The 17,878-nt window shown below is 42.5% G+C and overlaps 1 protein-coding gene across 6 annotated transcripts in view; it reads right to left on the bottom strand.

The window, feature by feature from the left end:
- The window catches only part of ZNF609 (zinc finger protein 609), a 242,492-nt gene extending 225,863 nt beyond the window's left edge, over window positions 1-16,629 (bottom strand). For 5 of the 6 annotated variants that reach the window (XM_045810812.2, XM_045810815.2, XM_045810813.2 and 2 more), the window contains exon 1: window positions 16,471-16,629. The gene's annotated coding sequence lies outside the window, so the exon portion shown is untranslated. Of the gene's footprint in view, window positions 1-15,010; window positions 16,319-16,470 lie in introns of those variants that run through there. The other variant, XM_045810811.2, reaches the window with a different exon arrangement.
- Window positions 16,630-17,878: the final 1,249 nt, after the last annotated feature.

Genomic DNA, 17,878 nt, shown 5'->3' on the forward strand with positions numbered 1-17,878 from the left:
TGGGATCAAGCCCCACACTGGGCTCCCTGCTCAGGGGGGAGCCTGCTTCTCCCTCTCCCTCTGCTGCTCCCCCTTCTTGTGCTCTGACAAATAAATAAAATTGTAAAAAAAAGGGGGGGGGCAATGTGAGAGACCTTTGTGGTGATAAAACTGCTTTGTATCTTGAGTGTGTTGGTAATAAAACTGCAGAGAACTAAATATATAAACTCATAAATGGGTACAAGTAAAACTGAAGAAATCTGAACAAGATGGGTAGACTGTATCAATGTCAGTATCTGGTTGTGATACTGTACTATAGTTTTGCAAGATATGACTATTGGGGGGAACCTGGGTAAAGGGTACAAGGGATACCTCTGTATTATTCTTACAACTGCATGAGACTCTACAATTATCTCAAATTTAAGTTTTAAAAATCATTGAAACAAGAGCGCCTGGTAGCTCAGTTAAGCATCTGACTAGATTTTGGCTCAGGTCATGATCTCACGGTCGTGGGACAGACACCACGTTGGGTTCTGTGCTCAGTGGGGAGTCGTCTTGAGATTCTCTTTCCTCCCTCTTCCTCTGCCTCTCCCAGAGTGGAACCCAACCAGGGTTTGAACTCACAACCCTGAGATCAAGACCTGAGCTGAGATCAAGAGTCGGACACTTAACCAAATGAGTCACCCCAGCTGCCCCAATAATACTCCGTTTTTAAAAGATGAATTTTTTTTGACAGTTCTTCATTAAAGCCTTTACCTCCTTTGGGCATCGGCTCTGGTATGTACTTCTTGGAGAACAGAACACACAAGTTATCACAAACATAAACAAACCTTGGTTTTGTGGAGGGATGTTTATTTTTATCTTTATTTAGTTCTGATTCTCTTCCTAAAGATGCTCACCATTTCCCTGGCAGCACACCAAGCTAATTTTTCTAGGAATAGGCTTACCAAGATTCCTAGTTTCTTTGGGGGCTACAAGGAATAGCTAGAAGTTACTCATGCTAAGAAAGTGGTTTGGACTTTTTACCTCTTTTAAAATGTAACACTTGTCCACATTGAAGCTCACCTATTTTTTATCTCCCCCCACCTCCAACAACCAAGATATTCCTGGAGTTTGTAATCTAAACAATTTGGGAACCTAACAACTGAAAGAGCTTAAGGTCATGGGAAAATCTGAATATGTCACTTCTGTAAAACATTTATTAAAAGGTCAAATAAGATGAGTGTTATCGTAGAAGAACTTATCAGGATGGTTCCTGGAGGTAATATTATGAGGAACCAGCACAGTACAATGCAAAAAAAACCAAAACAAAACAAGGGAAGAGGCAGAAAACCTCAATCCTACTTTACTCTCCCTTAGATGTGTAACAATTTCAGGCAAGTCACTGAACTTATTTGAGCCACAGCTGCTTTACCTGTAAAAAGGTGAGATAATTAATATACCATATACAGCGCAATACTGTCAGCAGAAACTGGGGCAGCCTCTTAACATTAAACTCATTGATATTCCTAAGCAAGATGAAGATTTACTTGAAACAGAACAATAAAAAAAGACTATGAATAGCCTCTTAATAGTTGAAATCAGGTTTGTGTCTACCTTACAAAAGCTCGGTTTTCATAGTTTTTGAGTTTTAGAACTGTAGAAAAGGAACTATGGACCTATGAAATGCTTACTGTCAGAAAGTCAGTTTGCTAATGTACAACAAAACATTTTCTCCCATTCCATGAGCAAAGTTTTTAAATAGCCTTGGCCTGACTTTAACAAAAGTCTTTTCCAACTAAACAATGTCCACTGGTAACAACTCTGTCCACCCACAACTGTTAATGATTTGTCACATGTCACTTGTTACGTAAACTAACCTATCACCTTAGCCCCAGTAAGTTATATGAACAGTACCAAGTCAACTCAATCTTTAATTTGTATTTTATCGATTTTCCAATACAGTTTTTAGTCTCTCCACCTCCAGACCCTTCTTATGGACAGAATCACATCTGAAATCTACGCCAGTCCCTTAGTGTAGTGACCACGCCACCTACAATTTGAAGTAACAGATTTTCACTAAGGGATTCACAGTTTATCCTTGAATTCTTTCTAAAATCTTAGGTAGATGTACTTGATCTAATCAAGTGTATTGATGTGATCAAGAAAAACCTAGGCAGCTGGGAAAAAAATGTATTAGAAATACTAAATAAATGTTAACATTTCTGGGATAATTCCTGGGACTTCATATTTTTCTGTACTTTCTGTGTTTTGAAAAAGATTAATTCATGTTCTAGTCAGAAAAAAGAAAAGTTAAGCATCTATCATCATTTGACCTAGAAACTTTAATCTGCTTAGGAGGAGGGGAAAAACAGAAGTGGAAATTCTCTAATGTTTTCATTCCTGAATAGACCCTTCACACCATGATCAAGTAGTCTTACCAATTTTCTAGCTGCCTTTTCCATTTTCAACAATGCCCCCTTAAAAAAATAAAAACAGGGGCGCCTGGGTGGCACAGCGGTTAAGCGTCTGCCTTCGGCTCGGGGCGTGATCCTGGCGTTCTGGGATCGAGCCCCCCATGAGGCTCCTCCGCTATGAGCCTGCTTCTTCCTCTCCCACTCCCCCTGCTTGTGTTCCCTCTCTCGCTGGCTGTGTCTATCTCTGTCAAATAAATAAATAAAATCTTTGAAAAAAATAAAATAAAAACAAACAGGAAACTCTTACTAACAGCTGTGCAAAAGAGGCTTAACGAATTTCATCGTTTTTTTTCTTTCACCTAATGTCTAGGTGGCACTCACCCATCATCACTTTGTGGGCTTCTTTGGCCTCGAATGTAAATGCCTGTTTTTTAAAGATAGCTTTCTTCTCTCCACAGCCTCTAAGACTATGCCAAATAACCATCTGTTTTGTATAGTCCTTTTGATCCCTAGCTTTCTTTTAACACGGATTTCTAATACAATGATTTTTAAGCCTTTAAACTTGCAGTGGGTTATTTGCTTTCTAAAATCTTTCTTTCTACTTTTCCTAATGTACATACTTGATCATAGCTCCATTTCTTAAAACTGAATCCCCATGTGATAGAGCTTGTTCTTCCTCACCCTGAAGAATGCTGAGCTTAGTCAATATATGCTTACTATCTTTTGTCTGGTCGAGAATTAGATGAGATGATTTAATTAACTGGCCCGGTGAGATGCGTGCACAGAGTCCACCACAGGAGTGGTGCTTGGTACACCATGGCTAGTACAGTAATTCTTGAGGCTTCCCAGTTGGCTGGGAGGAAAAGAGCCAAGATATGATTATTAAATAGTGCTGACCTACAGAAACCTTTATCAAAAGTAAAATGCAGTTTCTTCCTTTGCTTTATAGGTTCTAAAACTGCCAACTGAAGAAGCAGTTTGTTTTACTCAAAACTGTATCTTCACATTTGTTCCCAATGAAGTATTTAACCATGTATAAATAAACTGCATATTATTATTATTAGGCCTAATTTTGCAGCTTCTTTAATCTCCTTGAACAGTTTCAACTCAGTCATATTATTTTGATTAAGAATGTGACATTTTGGGGGGCGCCTGGGTGGCACAGCGGTTAAGCGCCTGCCTTCGGCTCAGGGCGTGATCCTGGCGTTCCGGGATCGAGCCCCACATGAGGCTCCTCCGCTATGAGCCTGCTTCTTCCTCTCCCACTCCCCCTGCTTGTGTTCCCTCTCTCGCTGGCTGTCTCTATCTCTGTCAAATAAATAAATAAAATCTTAAAAAAAAAAAAAGAATGTGACATTTTGGGGCGCCTGAGTGGCTCAGTCGTTAGGCGTCTGCCTTCGGCTCAGGGCGTGATCCCGGCGTTATGGGATCGAGCCCCACATCAGGCTCCTCCGCTGGGAGCCTGCTTATTCCTCTCCCACTCCCCCTGCTTGTGTTCCCTCTCTCGCTGGCTGTCTCTCTCTGTCAAATAAATAAATTAAAAAAAAAAAAAAAGAATGTGACATTTTTATTTAAGCAAGGATCTCAATCCTTATAAAAATGTAATACCTTGCTGTCTCTATCATTCCTATCAAGTGCATAGCCTAGCAGCACCACATTTTAACAATTAGTCTCCTTCCATCAAGTACCTGAGATATGAATTAAATTATCATTATTTTGCCTACCAAGAAAGGAGAAGGAAAAAAAATTATAAAAGGATGACAGAAATGGCACTAATCATGTTTATGTCAGTAACACTTTTAAATAAATCTAATGCTTCAGATCACATATTCAGGTAAAACATATTATATATCTGTTGCTCGAAGAAAATGTCACTTCACCGTTCTGTCACCTACCCCGAAGTGACCTTGTTAAAACTGAATTTCTTTCTTATATAAAGGCTCAAGAGAAAGAATATTGCCAAACACTGCCCTGCACTTCTCTCTCTGTCAGATAGTGTTATGGAACTCATCTGAAATCCACACTGCCAAGATTTCTAGCTCTGCTAGGACTGGAAGGGCCAACTAATACAAACCACAGAAACATTACTACTGAAAAAACAGTTTTCACTAGCAAACTAAGCTATATTAAGGCATTTTTACTAATAAAGCAATACACCTTGGTCAATTAAATGGAGATCCTTCCCAACCACTAAAGTAAAAAAACAACATACGCTTGAATTAACAGCTGCTGGCCTTAAAAGTTCACAATATCAGTAATGTATTATTTACCAGTTAAGCACATGTAGTGAGAACCCATGACTTCAAGTTTGATAAACAGCAAATTCAGAGAAAAGCCATGTGAAATCTGCTTAGAAGCCACCCTAACATTACAATCATCTGCTTAAATAAAACAAACTTTTCTTAGCATGGACCTGAGTTCATTAAGAACCTTTATAGAATTGAAGACTTTTTTTTTAAATTTTGTTCTTAAGCAATCTCCACACCCAAGGTGAGGCTTGAACCCACCACCTGAGATCAATAGTCCCATGCTCCACGGACTGAGCCAGCCAGGTGCCCCTAAGAACCTTTATTATAAAATTATAGATCAGTAAGAGCACACTTTTATGGAATAGCAAGGTCTCCTTATGCACTGCAACTGCACAAGTTGATGTATAAGTAACCAAAAATAGGGTTCAGGTACCATGCACCTCAGCTACCTCAAATAGCATACAGTATAAGCAGCTGAGAGCTTGATGTCCACAAGCTGCATTCTACATAACCCAAGGACAGAAATAAGACATTCCATTTCTTGTATATTAGGTAGGAATTTTAGCTTCTAGCCGATTACCAAAGTGGCAGTCTGGTCTAAGGGATTTGTTTCCTTTTTTTTATTTTGACAGAGAGAGAGACAGCCAGCGAGAGAGGGAACACAAGCGGGGAGAGTGGGAGAGGAAGAAGCAGGCTCATAGCGGAGGAGCCTGATGCGGGTCTCGATCCCATAACGCCGGGATCACGCCCCGAGCCGAAGGCAGACGCTTAACCGCTGTGCCACCCAGGCGCCCCGGGATTTCTGTTTCCTATCAGCTTCATGTAAGCAAAAAAGGAATGAGGTAACAGGAAAAATAATGAAGAAGTAGAAGGGTGAGGAAAGGGCAAGCAAGGAAATTGTAAGAAAATTTATAATACACAAGTCAAAGAAGAGAGCATCCAGACATCATGAAATATCTTCATCCTCAGGCTAATGCATTAGCTATTGAGACTTCCAGAACACAGCTAGCTACGTGTTTAGAGGAAGTCAAAATACCACAAACCTGAAAATTTAATTTTTAAGCTGGGAGCAGAGTGCATACTCCTTGAAAGCTTATTTTTAAAGAGCTACCCCAAAGTTGCTGAGGCCTCACCACAAAGGTCATGATATTGGACTTTTCCCCTTGAGGCAGGAGATAACTCAGAGGCCTACCTCACCCTTTAAGACCCAGTCAGCAGAAGGGTAAATCCCACCCCTCAGGGAACTGGCTACAGGGCCTCCAGTTCTACCCCTGGTGTCTTCCAGACATGACCGACTGCAATTTTCACCATGATTAACTTCCAGGAATGCCAGCCAGAGGAGCAGCCAGGAGAAAAGTACATAAGGAGTAGCTGTTTCTTCCTCTATGTCAGCTGGACTCTTTGGAACAACTGCAGACACTGCCTCTTTCTCTCTGCTAGCAGAACAGCATTCAACAACCTCAGCAAAGTGCCTAACAACCAGTAACACCACCACCACACTTCTCAAATATGCCAACTCTTATTTTTTTAAAAGATTTATTTGAGAGACAGACAGACAGACATAGCAGGGGGAGAGGGGGAGAGGGAGAGAGAGAATCCTAAGCAGGCTCCACACTCAGCCCGAGAGCCCAACATGGGGCTCGATCTCACAACTCTGAGATCAGACCTGAACCAAAACCAAGAGTCGGATGCTTAACCTACTGCCCCAGCCAGGCACCCCTGACTTATTTAAAGCTGCAGCCCTCCCACCTCTCTCACCTATCCCTCCTCCACACTCCTAATCCCCCTTACTATGCTTTATTTTTCTCACATCATTTATCAGCTTCATAATAATGTATAATTATTCATTATGCTTATTACTATATCCTTCTGTTTAAAGATAAGATCCATGCGGTTGGGGGTTTTGGGGGGTTTTTTTGGTCTATTTTGTTCACTGATAGATTTTTTTTTTTCTTTTTTTTTTTAAAGATTTTATTTATTTATTTGACAGAGATAGAGACAGCCAGCGAGAGAGGGAACACAAGCAGGAGGAGTGGGAGAGGAAGAAGCAGGCTCATAGCGGAGGAGCCCGATGTGGGGCTCGATCCCGGAACGCCAGGATCACGCCCTGAGCCGAAGGCAGGTGCCTAACCGCTGTGCCACCCAGGCGCCCCCACTGATAGATTTTAAGCAGCTAGACCAGGACCTCACATACAACAGGAATCCGATATTTACAGAATGAAAGAAGTAAATAACAAAAACGAAAAAGACCTCCCAGCGGTCAACAATTCCCAGAGGGCCCCCTATATTCCTCTAATAGAACCAGTCTGGTTCCCATGTCTGACCTACATTGCCTCCACCTGCCATGTACTCCTCCTCCCCCTCCCCAAAGTCTTCCATCAGCTAGGATATATGGAACCACAGCACCGCTGCAGGCAGCAAAAGCAACAAACGCTTGTCCTTGAGTCTGAAGGATTTCTGAAAGCTTTCATAGTCTGCCTTGTTCCTAGGTTACTCAGTTTGGGATAAAATGTGAATGAAAGTTACCTTAGCATAAAAAGAGGCCTGAAAAAAAAATTACAAGAAGTTTCTGTTTTCAAAAATTAAATTCCAATTCAATTCAGCAAGCATTAATTAAGCATAAAGTTATATTCAAAGCACTGGGCTAGAAGCCATGAGGAACAAAGGAGACAGAGGTGTCTTAGGCAGTTCCGCACGAGGGAGGAAAAAAATAAATTCACAAATAATTACTTAAAGACAATTTGTGAGAAAGTGCTATAACAGCAGAGAGAGAGATACAGAGGAAGAGGAAATCAATTTTGGAGATAGACAGGTAAGGAAGAAAGGGTTGAAAGAAAGGCTTCCAGAAGGAGATGAAATTTTTTTCTAGGTTGCTGGAAGGGTCAGATTTGGAGTTGAATCCTTTGGAGCAGGGAGAGTCATTCCAACAGAAAAGAAAAGAAAAAAAAATAAGGCGTTGAGAATGAAAAATGTAGGGTAAGTTGAAGGAATGGCTGTAAAAAGAAAGAAAGAAATGAAATAGGGCTGAGGAAGGCCAAGGTTGGTCAGATTACAGAAGATGTTGAGTGCTGGCCTACGCAGGCAGTAAGTAGCCATTTAAGGTTTTTCAGCAAGAAGTGAAATGATAAGAATTTTATTTTTAAAAATCTACACTGAGGGGATGCCTGGCTGGCTTAGCTGGCAGAGCATGCAACTCCTGATCCTGGGGTTGTGAGTTCAAGCGCCACGTTGGATATAGAGATTACTGAAAAATAAAATCTTAAGGGGCACCTGGGTGGCTAAGTTTGTTAAGCGTCGACTCATGATTTTGTCTTAAATCATGATCTCGGATTGTGAGATTGAGCCCGGCGTCGAGCTCTGTGCTGGGTGTAGAGCCTTAGGATTCTCTACCTCTCCCTTTGCCCGCTTCCCCCACCCCATTCAAAGCACTAGAATGTGCTTGCTTTCGCTTTCTTAAAAAAATAAAATCTTAGAACAAAACAAAACAAAAAACAACTGGGGCACCTGGCTGGCTCAGTCAGGGGAGCAGGCAACTCTTGCTCTTGGAGTCATGAGTTCGAGCCCCAAGTTGGGTGTAGAGATTACTAAAAAAAAATTATTAAATAAAACTTAAAGGGGCACCTGGGTGGCTTACTCTGTTAAGCAACCAACTCGATCTCAGCTCAAGTCTTGATCTCAGGGTTCTGAGCTCAAGCCCTGTGTACAAAACAAAAAGATGAAACAACTACACTGGGGTTCCTTGTCATATACTCTTCTAGAACCAAATTCTTTGAGAGCACTTTAGTTCATGATCATACATTTATCAGTTGATTGTTGATCTCCCCAACTACATTTACAAGTCCTGAAAGGAGAGGACCACGTCTGGCCTGACACTTAAGTGCTCAATAACAATCAGTTAAGCAAATAAATAAAAATTATAATAATATTGGGGCACGTAGCTTGCTCAGTGGTAGAGCTTGTAACTCTTGATCTTGGGGTTGTGAGTTCAAGCCCCACATTGGGCATAGAGCTTACATTAAAAAATTATAATAACACTGCAGCAGTCTGTGGTAGGGAATACAGAAAGAGGCATTAACCATGAGGTTACTGCAATAATATACAGATGAAGGCCTGAACTAGGTCAGGTAAGAAAGCAACGCTAAATGGCAAGATATTTAGAATATTCTAATTTTAGTGAATGATTAGATAAGGTAGCAAGGAAGAAAAAGAACCAAATATGAATCCAAAGCTTTGTGCCATGGCAACTGGAAGAAGTGTAATGCTTAGGAGAGAAAAGGGTAGGCAGGTTTCAGAAATGATGGACTGGAGGTACACTCAAAAGCAGATGTCAAATAGAAAAAAATTTCCCTCTTCCTTGTACACCTTCCAGATTCACATATTCCAAAAGCTGCACAACTGCAATTTCTCTTCCATTCTAATTCCATTTCTAATACCATTCTTTAAGACTGCTCTAGAAAGATCACTTCCAGAACAAAGATAAATGTTGAGTTTCACACCAAATTTCAGAATTTGTAACTGAATTTATAAGGTACATTCTTGAACATCCACTTCTGCTCACATAAATGAAAGTTTATCCTAACAAAACCCAAGTGTCCACCTAGAAGTGTTGCTAGGAACATTGCTGGTAATATGCCAAAAGCCCACTAGCTGTACTTTGTACATGGAATAGAGCAGACACTGCTGCATTCCCCTACAAATACTGAACTACGGCCTAAGAAACTATAGATACAATATGCAATGCAGTACCAAGCACGCAACGTGGCCTAACTGCCAGGATCTGGATTTCATTCATGGTATGGTTTGATTTCCAAGGGCTGCATGGGCATCTACTCTGGCCACTTTCCAATGCAATACCCTATGTCGCCTGACACCTAAAAAACAGAACGAAACAAAAACCCATCTATGACAACTACTTATGTTTCTCATATAAATCTTTCTAAAATCTTATACTCAAGTAGAGCACTTTCCAAAATAACCTTTAGATCGCCCAAAAATTAGTAATATGCTGAAGACGGCTGGGAACAAAGCAAAGCACTCCCAGGACTTTTTGTGAGTCCAAAACAAACAATTAGTTCCATCCACCAAATTTTTCTACTACAGACGATGGATGTTTTAAATGCAAATTTAAAAACCATGAATGCTTCTTCCAATGTTCAAAGTAGATTAAACGTGATTTTTGCTACATTAAGAAAGAAAGAAAGAAAAGACTAAAAGACCATCATCTTAACACTCAATAAATACCTGCTATTGGAAGTCCCCCATCCAAGAGTTAACTAGGAAATGCTGATAAAAATCCTGATTTGGGGAATTAACATGGTTATGCAATTTTATTCCTTTAAACTGCTTGAAAGCGAAGATTTCTTAATATTATTGTCAATTCCAAGTTCCTACAATCACCTACCACCTTTCTATCCCTCATTCCCTTTACAGGGCATTTCAGGGATCCTCCCTGTTAGTCATATTTCACTAAATGTCATCAATTTGAAATTTTTGGCATTAAAAAATCACATAATTTTATTTTCCAAAGAAAACACAGTAGGCAATCATATTTAATCCCAAGAAGTTAATTCGAAGCAAGTTTTCTACTGATTGGTCAAAAGTACCCAACCCACTTCCAAGATCAGTCCCATTTGACTTGAAGATTTCAGATATGAGATTTAAAAATCTTAGATTGCTGACTTAACAGACAAAATTGCTTCTGGCAAATCTTTCGAGGTAGTTTCCTTCTCACAATCTGAGGTTCTTTTTCTACAGCTTTCGGATTCCCATTCCTATGGTTTGAGCAGACTAGAAAAAAATGTTTGACGAGTTGGTGAACCTGCAGAATAAGGGTATAAAAGCCTCTAAAAGAAGATGGCCTAGTAAAAAATGCAGAGCATAAGCTTTGCAAACGTATCAAAGAGGAGTGAGGGTCAAGCCCCAGGGAACTAAGCCTGTACTCATTAGCCTTCCTGTATACTGACTATATTTGTGACACAGTAATAAAAAACTGCTGTTAACCAATTTGCCTGTTCTTCTATCACGATCTCAGTATCATAAAATTCTACAGCTAAATGGAACCTTAAGAGATGATCTTGTTTAATGTACTCATTTTACAAATAAGGAAAGTGAAAACAGTGGAGTGACTACCACAAGGTCACGTAGCTAGTTAGAAGCAAAATAGTGATGAGAACCAGGGTTTTATGATACCCTACTCTATGCTTTGAAAAGCTGTATTAGCAAAGAAAACATAACACTCTTAAATCAGACAATAACTTAACTGTAACTGTAAGCCACACAAAAATAAAATTCATCCACATAAGGAGAACAAAGGGTTAGAACAGGAAGTACCCCAAATTAAAAAGAAAGCAACAGCATTTCTGCATCCAATCCAGGGGTTTCTTAAGGGCAAAACCTCCCACGTATTTTTGCAATTTCGTAATTTTATTAATTACTACATGCCAGGATGGGTGTCCTGCATGCTCGTGAAATGTACCTCCTTAAGACAAGGCCACAATAGTGGCAAAGGTCTGAAAAATGATAACTTTTGATATAGATAACAGATGGCACTAAAGGAACCCACAAATGTGGTGCCAACAATCAAAAAGGACTGAACTTGAAGGGGGCAGAGATATTGCTGGGAGCAAGTAATCATGAAAACGGTGTAAGAATAAAAATCCAAGAGAGCAAAGTTGGCCATACACTAATGACCAGAGAGCACAATAAAAAGAAGGCAGTTTCAGAGCTTGCCTGGCATCAGACAGCTCCTACCTGCAAAAGAAAGGAGGAAAAAATTCTCACAGAGACAAGAGAAAGATCGGAGGTTTGCTCCTGAGTGATGGACTAGATATGACCTAATAGGTATTTGCCATCTCTTATTTCTGGGACTCTGATCCAAGAACAAACAGCAAGAGGACCATGAAAAATCAGCCCTGTTGGATCTGGAGTTCTGCCTTGACAAGATATAAAGCTCATTCATAGATCTGACTGTGCTCATGAGACTGCAGTTCAACTCCTGCTGCTAGAGCAAGGGGAGGGGGAAGGAAGATAGAAAGGGGTGAGTGGGAAGGAGGTGGAAGATCTGGGTTGTGACTATAATAGCTACAGTAATTAGAGTGTTTCCAAGCTGCTGGAGAAGTCTTCAGAGCACGGAACTAGGATGAGAGATGGGGGAGGGGAAAAAGCATGAGGAAGCAAACTACTGAAAATGCTAAGAAAGTATATGATGGTTTGTGAACAGTTTAAAACGAACAAACAACTGTGATGGCTTCATATGGGTAAAAAAAAAACAACTTTATATTCTCTCCTAGAAGTTAATACTACACGAATAACTGCTAGGCTCCCACTTAAAGATAGGTTATGAACTAGGTTTAAGCAAATTATTGCAAATGTCCCTGTCTTTGCAGCAGTCTACTGGACTCAGCCTTACACGGTTGCCTCCCTTTCCCCTAAATCAATCAGTCAATATATCTAAAGCTCTCTTCATATCCCTCTGCTCCGTATCCCTCTGACAAAAAGGTTAGAGCCTTGGAAAAGGGATTTCTGAACTCTAAACAGTTAATATCACTTATTTCCCTTCAATCAACTGTTAATTAGTACCCAGTGAATTCAATGAGAGAAAGGAGGGGCGGGGGTTCAACAGAAGCCCATAGCCTGTTGTGTTGACCTAACACAGAAAATGACTGGAAGGCCCTAAAAAATCAGAAAATAAACACCCAAGTTATTTGCTCATACATTTTGCTCTACAGCACGGCCTACTACAGTCGCACGAAGATGTGAAAGAAAAATAATATATTCACGGAAGATGATGATGGTAGCCTACAAGAAAAACCTGGGAATTAGCAAAAATCCTAAAAATAGAAAGTCCTCCTCCAAGTGGAAGTGCTATACTTGTTTTTAAGATAAATATGTAGTTGAGATATTTCCTTAACGTGATTTGGCTTGAGGTGATTTGATTCTAACAAGTGATGTTAATCTCAATGCCAGAGAAAAGAGTTATAAAGGTGCTGGGAGAAACTAAAAATGGAACAGGACATCTGAAGAGATGCAAATTACATACGGAGATTTACATTCATAAAATAAAAACACATGCAAATTTCTTGAGGGAGGCATGTCAGGTAGACCTACACAAAAAGTCAATTATATCCTTTGCGTAAAACCTGCTGGGTATTCTCCCAGTGGGCTAAATCTTATACTGAAAGCAAAGAATTTTCTCCTTCCCATTTCCCCCTAATAAACAAGCACTAGAAAACTGAATTAGCACTATTTCCTTCCCATTCATAGGGCATAAAGCCAGAAATCACAGAAATACAACAGGGCCAGCTAGGACCATGTCTAAGGCATGTTACTCAGTATTCTAGAAGAAACACAGAGAAAGAAGAATCTCTTTTCTCTATTCCATTATCATCTCACTAACAAACCTGTATCAGGCATTAAGAAATGTGAAACAAAGAGCAATTTCACACATATGAACTGAACCTAAACCACAGAAGACCCAGTATTTTCTTGTCACTGTGGCATGTGATTCTTTAACCACCTGCTCAATAATCCCTCTTCAGCTGCACAGCTGCTGCCAATTCCACATGCCCAGCTAGGCAGGTGCTTTGGTGAATTACCTGTTCCCTAGTGAAAAGAGTCCTTCACTGACACTTAGTGGGCCCAGAACCTGCCAATCAGCATCACCGATCTTCATTTTGTCTGTCACAGCCAACTTTTATGAGAGCTATCTTGAAGGCATATTTAGCACACTGTGTGATTTTGTATTTTGTGGGGTTTTGTTCTTGTTGCTGTTGTTTTTTAAAGGAAACGGATTTTTAAAATCACAAGTAGAAGTGAAAATTCAGCTGCTGAAAAGAAAACTTGCCACACAACATAAGGCTGCCTTATCTCAGAGTGGCCCCATCTGTCTGGCAGTATTCCCATCCATGACTGGTTTTCCACAAGGAAAATAACAATTGCTCAGCTACCTTTGTAGCAGAAGAAAGTGGCAGTTGGAAAGTGCTATGGTACCAGGGAGGAAGGAGAGGGGAAGAACTTCTGGAGATCACACATCATCCCTGTACTTCTTAAGTCTCCATGGCTAAGCCCAGGCAGTAGTGTTCCGAGTCAGATAAATAAGGAGTGGCACTTCTACTCATCAGAGCAATCGCTAAACCCCTCAACAAATTATCCTGTTCCAGTCGTTTAGTTGGTATATGCTAATTGCAACATAATTACTACCAGGAGCCAAAATTATGCTCCTATATCCTCACACAAAATAAGCACTCATCTGCCCAGCTAACTAAACCTCTCACAAGGAAACATTTTCTACCAAGAAAACCAAAGTGCTCTCTGAAAGATGGTCACAATCAGAAGACTCACAGGACTTTGGGCAAGGGCCCAACTCTGAAACCACTAAATCTAATCAGGGCAAACATAATAGGAGGCTTCTGCCTTCACTGTCAACTGACAGGATTCAGAATGAATGCCCACAACCCAATAGCAAAATGCTTTGGCCTCAGTTTAGCTGAGGCTTCACTCAGAGACCTTGGACAGGTAAGCTGGAAATAGTCTCAAGACAGACAACACTTCCAGTAAGACTTTAAGACAGTTTTGTCATCAAGAACAACATGTTCCCTCCCAACAAAGCCCAATACCTAAGTGGCAAGTCATGATTTTAAGAAACTCATTGAAATAATGGGATGAGGGAGGCAACAGTCAGACTCAGCATCTCAGAAAAAGACCTCTACCAAAACCAAAGGCTAAAGCTCCTATTCAACAATACCCTATAGCTATGGTTGGCTATTGTGTACACAGTGCTTTGTGTGCAATTGCCCTCTCACAATGAGTCTGATTTCTAATCTCTTCTTTACAAAGTTTTCTTTAATATACTAAATGGAAACCTCATTTCTAATCCCAAATAATTTTTTACCCAACTAATAGTACCTAAATACTATCTGGACACTTCTATGAGGTATTTACAAGGATAGGGTTTCTTCTAGCTTGTTCTCATCCTTCTCTCATTAATAACCCCCAAGACCTCAAATGATTTTTATGTTCATCACTTTGACAAATTTCTCCCTAATACAAAGGTAGAGATGGCCTTCCTGCACAATGAGCAAGTCATCTCTTTTCATCAGAATTAAAGATTAAAAGGAAAGTTGTTTTGTTTCCATAGCCCTTGCCCAGATAGGCAAATTCTGTGGCTTTTTTGTTGTGCAATTATTACTGACCAGGAAGTCACCATTAAAAAGGTACTGGGTCCTTGACTCCCTATCTTAACCCTGCAAAGGTTTTTAGTGGTATTCTTAAACAAGCAAAAAATCATTGTTGATTGTCCCATCTCTATAAAAAGAATTAAAAACGATGGCTCAAACAAGAGTGGAAACCTCCCCTTGGAGTCTTCTTCCTTAAAGGTCTAACACAAACCTCGGGATTGAGTCTCCCAGACACGATTCCTCCACAACTTAGTACAGGCTAGCCAAAGAGGCAGGCACAACATGGCTGGCATCCCCTATTCTTCTGAAAAATGTGTGCCAATGAGCTCTGCATTGTTCCTCACTCAAAAAGAAGAGCCTTTCTGTCTGGCCTCCTCCAATGGCAAGCCCCAGTCTGGAAAAGGAAGAAAATGGCACTGAGGAGCCTGGGAGATGGAGCATATCCAAAGCTCTCAGACAAGACTTGAACCTATGACCTTCACTGTGTACACAATAGGCGGGTGAGAGGGACCGGTTTATCTCTGCAGCAGCAGTTCTCAGCCCTGGGGTAGCACTCCCGATAAAATGACACAGACTATTGTGTGTGGCAGCAGAACAGTCATCTCCTCACAACAGCCTAAACCAGCACTCCCTCCCCCAAGACAAAGCAGCAGGGGTGAAATTAACTCAAGGCTGCAGAGCAAAGCCTAGTACAGAAAAGAGAGGCCTGTGGGGGATTGGGGACTCTCCTCAACCCCTGGGGCTCTGGACACATGGCTGAAAACAGACAGGCTTTCTCCCCCATCTTTCCCACTCTCATTTAGGTAGGAAGCTGTTTCTTAGAGAATTTAATCATCTGTGATTTGTTCAGAAATATTCCCCCTGAAGGGCTCTGATCTCTCCACCCTGTGTGAGCCTAATTCCTAGAAGCTGAAATGACTGTTTGCTGCTGCCTGTTTCACAAACACACATTAATTGGTCAGATGTGTCTCCTCCTCCTCAACCCCAGAGGGAGGAAGGAGAATCTGAGCAAAGCAGAGATGATCCAACCGTAATTACACATAAAGGGAAAAGAGGGCAGCATGGGTTTTTCCAAACAGGACAGGGTCACAAATCCTCCCGGGGGTACGAGGAGAGCAGTTAAGGGCCAGGCCCAGGGATCCCTCCATCTTGAAGAAAAGGACAGGAGTAAATGTGACCCGAAGACTAGAAGGAGCACACACCCACAACCTACTTACTGCACACTCCCGGGCACCTTGCTGCCCCCCCCCCCCTCAGGGCCGCGCACACGTCCTGCTCCCAACCCTTCGCTCTGAAGCCCCCTAACTCCCTGACTAGCCCCAGCCGCCCTAGGCCCCCTCGAGATACCCAGACTCGCCACTGAAACTCTCTGGCCTGTCCCCACAACCTGGCCAGACCCTAATCCTCTCTTGGGCACCCCTACCCTGGGGCTGAACCGGCCCCGGCCACGCTTTGAACTTCACCCCGCGCCCCGCGACGCCCCCTCCCCCACCCACGCAACGACCCCTCCTCCCCCCCCAAACACACCTTCCCCTCGCTCCGCCCCGGCCCCCCAACCCCCACTTCCTCCGTCAGGCGCCGCTGCCCCCGGCCCCCTCAGCCCCGGCCCCCCTCAGCGCCACGGCCTCTCTCCTCCCCCAGCCCCGGCTCCACACAAAGCTTCGGACTCACCGCGCGGCCGGTCCCGGGAGCCGCCACCTCCGCCCGCCCGGGGCCCCGGGCCGTAGAGCCGCCGCCGCTACGGGGCCCAGGCCGCCATCCGTTCCCGCAGCCCCTCCCCCCACCCCACCCCGCCTCAGCTCCGGCTCTCCGCCCCCTCCCCGCGCCGCTCCGCCCCGCCCGGCCGGTGCCGCTGTGTCCGGGGCCGCGGGTCCCTCAGCCGCCGCCACCGCCGCCGCCGCCGCGATCCGGGATAACCAGGGCCGCCCCGAAGACCCGGAAACTGGACTACCGGGCCCTCGGATCTGGATTCCGGGCCGCTGTGGAGTCTGGAGCGGGAGTGCGCCGGGGAAACCCGGAACCTGGATGAAAGAGCCAAATCCTGGGTCTCGGAATGCGCGGTCACACGGAGCCCGGATTAGAGTCGTAGCTCTGGGAATGCTGGAAAACCCGGCGAGCCGGTTAAAACAGAGATAAACTCGAAGAAACCTGGATTGGAGAGCTCGAACCTAACGCTCTCCCCTCGTGGAAAGAACTCTCGCTGGACCAGACTTCCTCGCAGAGAGGTCTCTGGGGAAGTATCATACCTTACATACAGAAGACACCAGTTCCGTGGGTGTCCTTCCACTATGGGGAGAGGAAAAGGCTGTAAGGGGTCTGAACGTGAACATCCACAAAGAACAGAAGAGCAAGCACAGCTCATAATGGTTTCATCCATTTTATCCTTTGCTTCAGCAAATTATCAACCCCCTAATTTTTTTATCCTTTGTTCTCCAGTTTTTTTTCCTTCTCTCCAAATACCCACTTCCCATCTCTCTATATCCCTTTTCATCTCACCATTCTGTATTACTAAATCTTGTTGCTTTTTATTATCTAAAAGCCCTATTCTGTCCTTCTCCAACCCACCATTCTGTTTCTAATGACTGTAACTTTTACCTTTGCCTATCTTTCATTCATCTGTGATTGCCCAGCACACTACACAGCAGACATTCAGTCCATGTTTACGTGAACCTTCCCACCCACCTCTCACTTGTGAAACGTAAACTCTTCATGACCTCTTCCCTAAAACTTCCACCTCCTTCCATAGCAAACAGAAATTTCTTAATTCTCAAGGCTCCCCTTTCTTAGTCCCTCTTATGTCCTTCCTGTGTCCTTGATCATTAACTTGTTCTAGTACAGTACAGGGCAGAACTGATTCCAGGTGACAGCACACTTTCAATCTCTGCTAGGCAATGTAACAAGTAAGGATTCAACTACTTAGCAGATGAAGAGTATGGTTTGGTATTTTAGACTTAGATGTGACTTAATTAAGGGCTAACACTTAAGTAGTCATCTTCTACTGAAGAGCATGACCCTACCACTGGGGAGGACAGGACTGCAAAAATAGGGAGAAAAGGAAAATAAACAGTCCTACAGTGAA

The sequence above is a fragment of the Ursus americanus genome, chromosome 28 (genome assembly GCF_024610735.1).
Source record: "Ursus americanus isolate L20-20 chromosome 28, mUrsAme1.1.p, whole genome shotgun sequence".
Lineage (NCBI taxonomy): Eukaryota > Metazoa > Chordata > Mammalia > Carnivora > Ursidae > Ursus > Ursus americanus.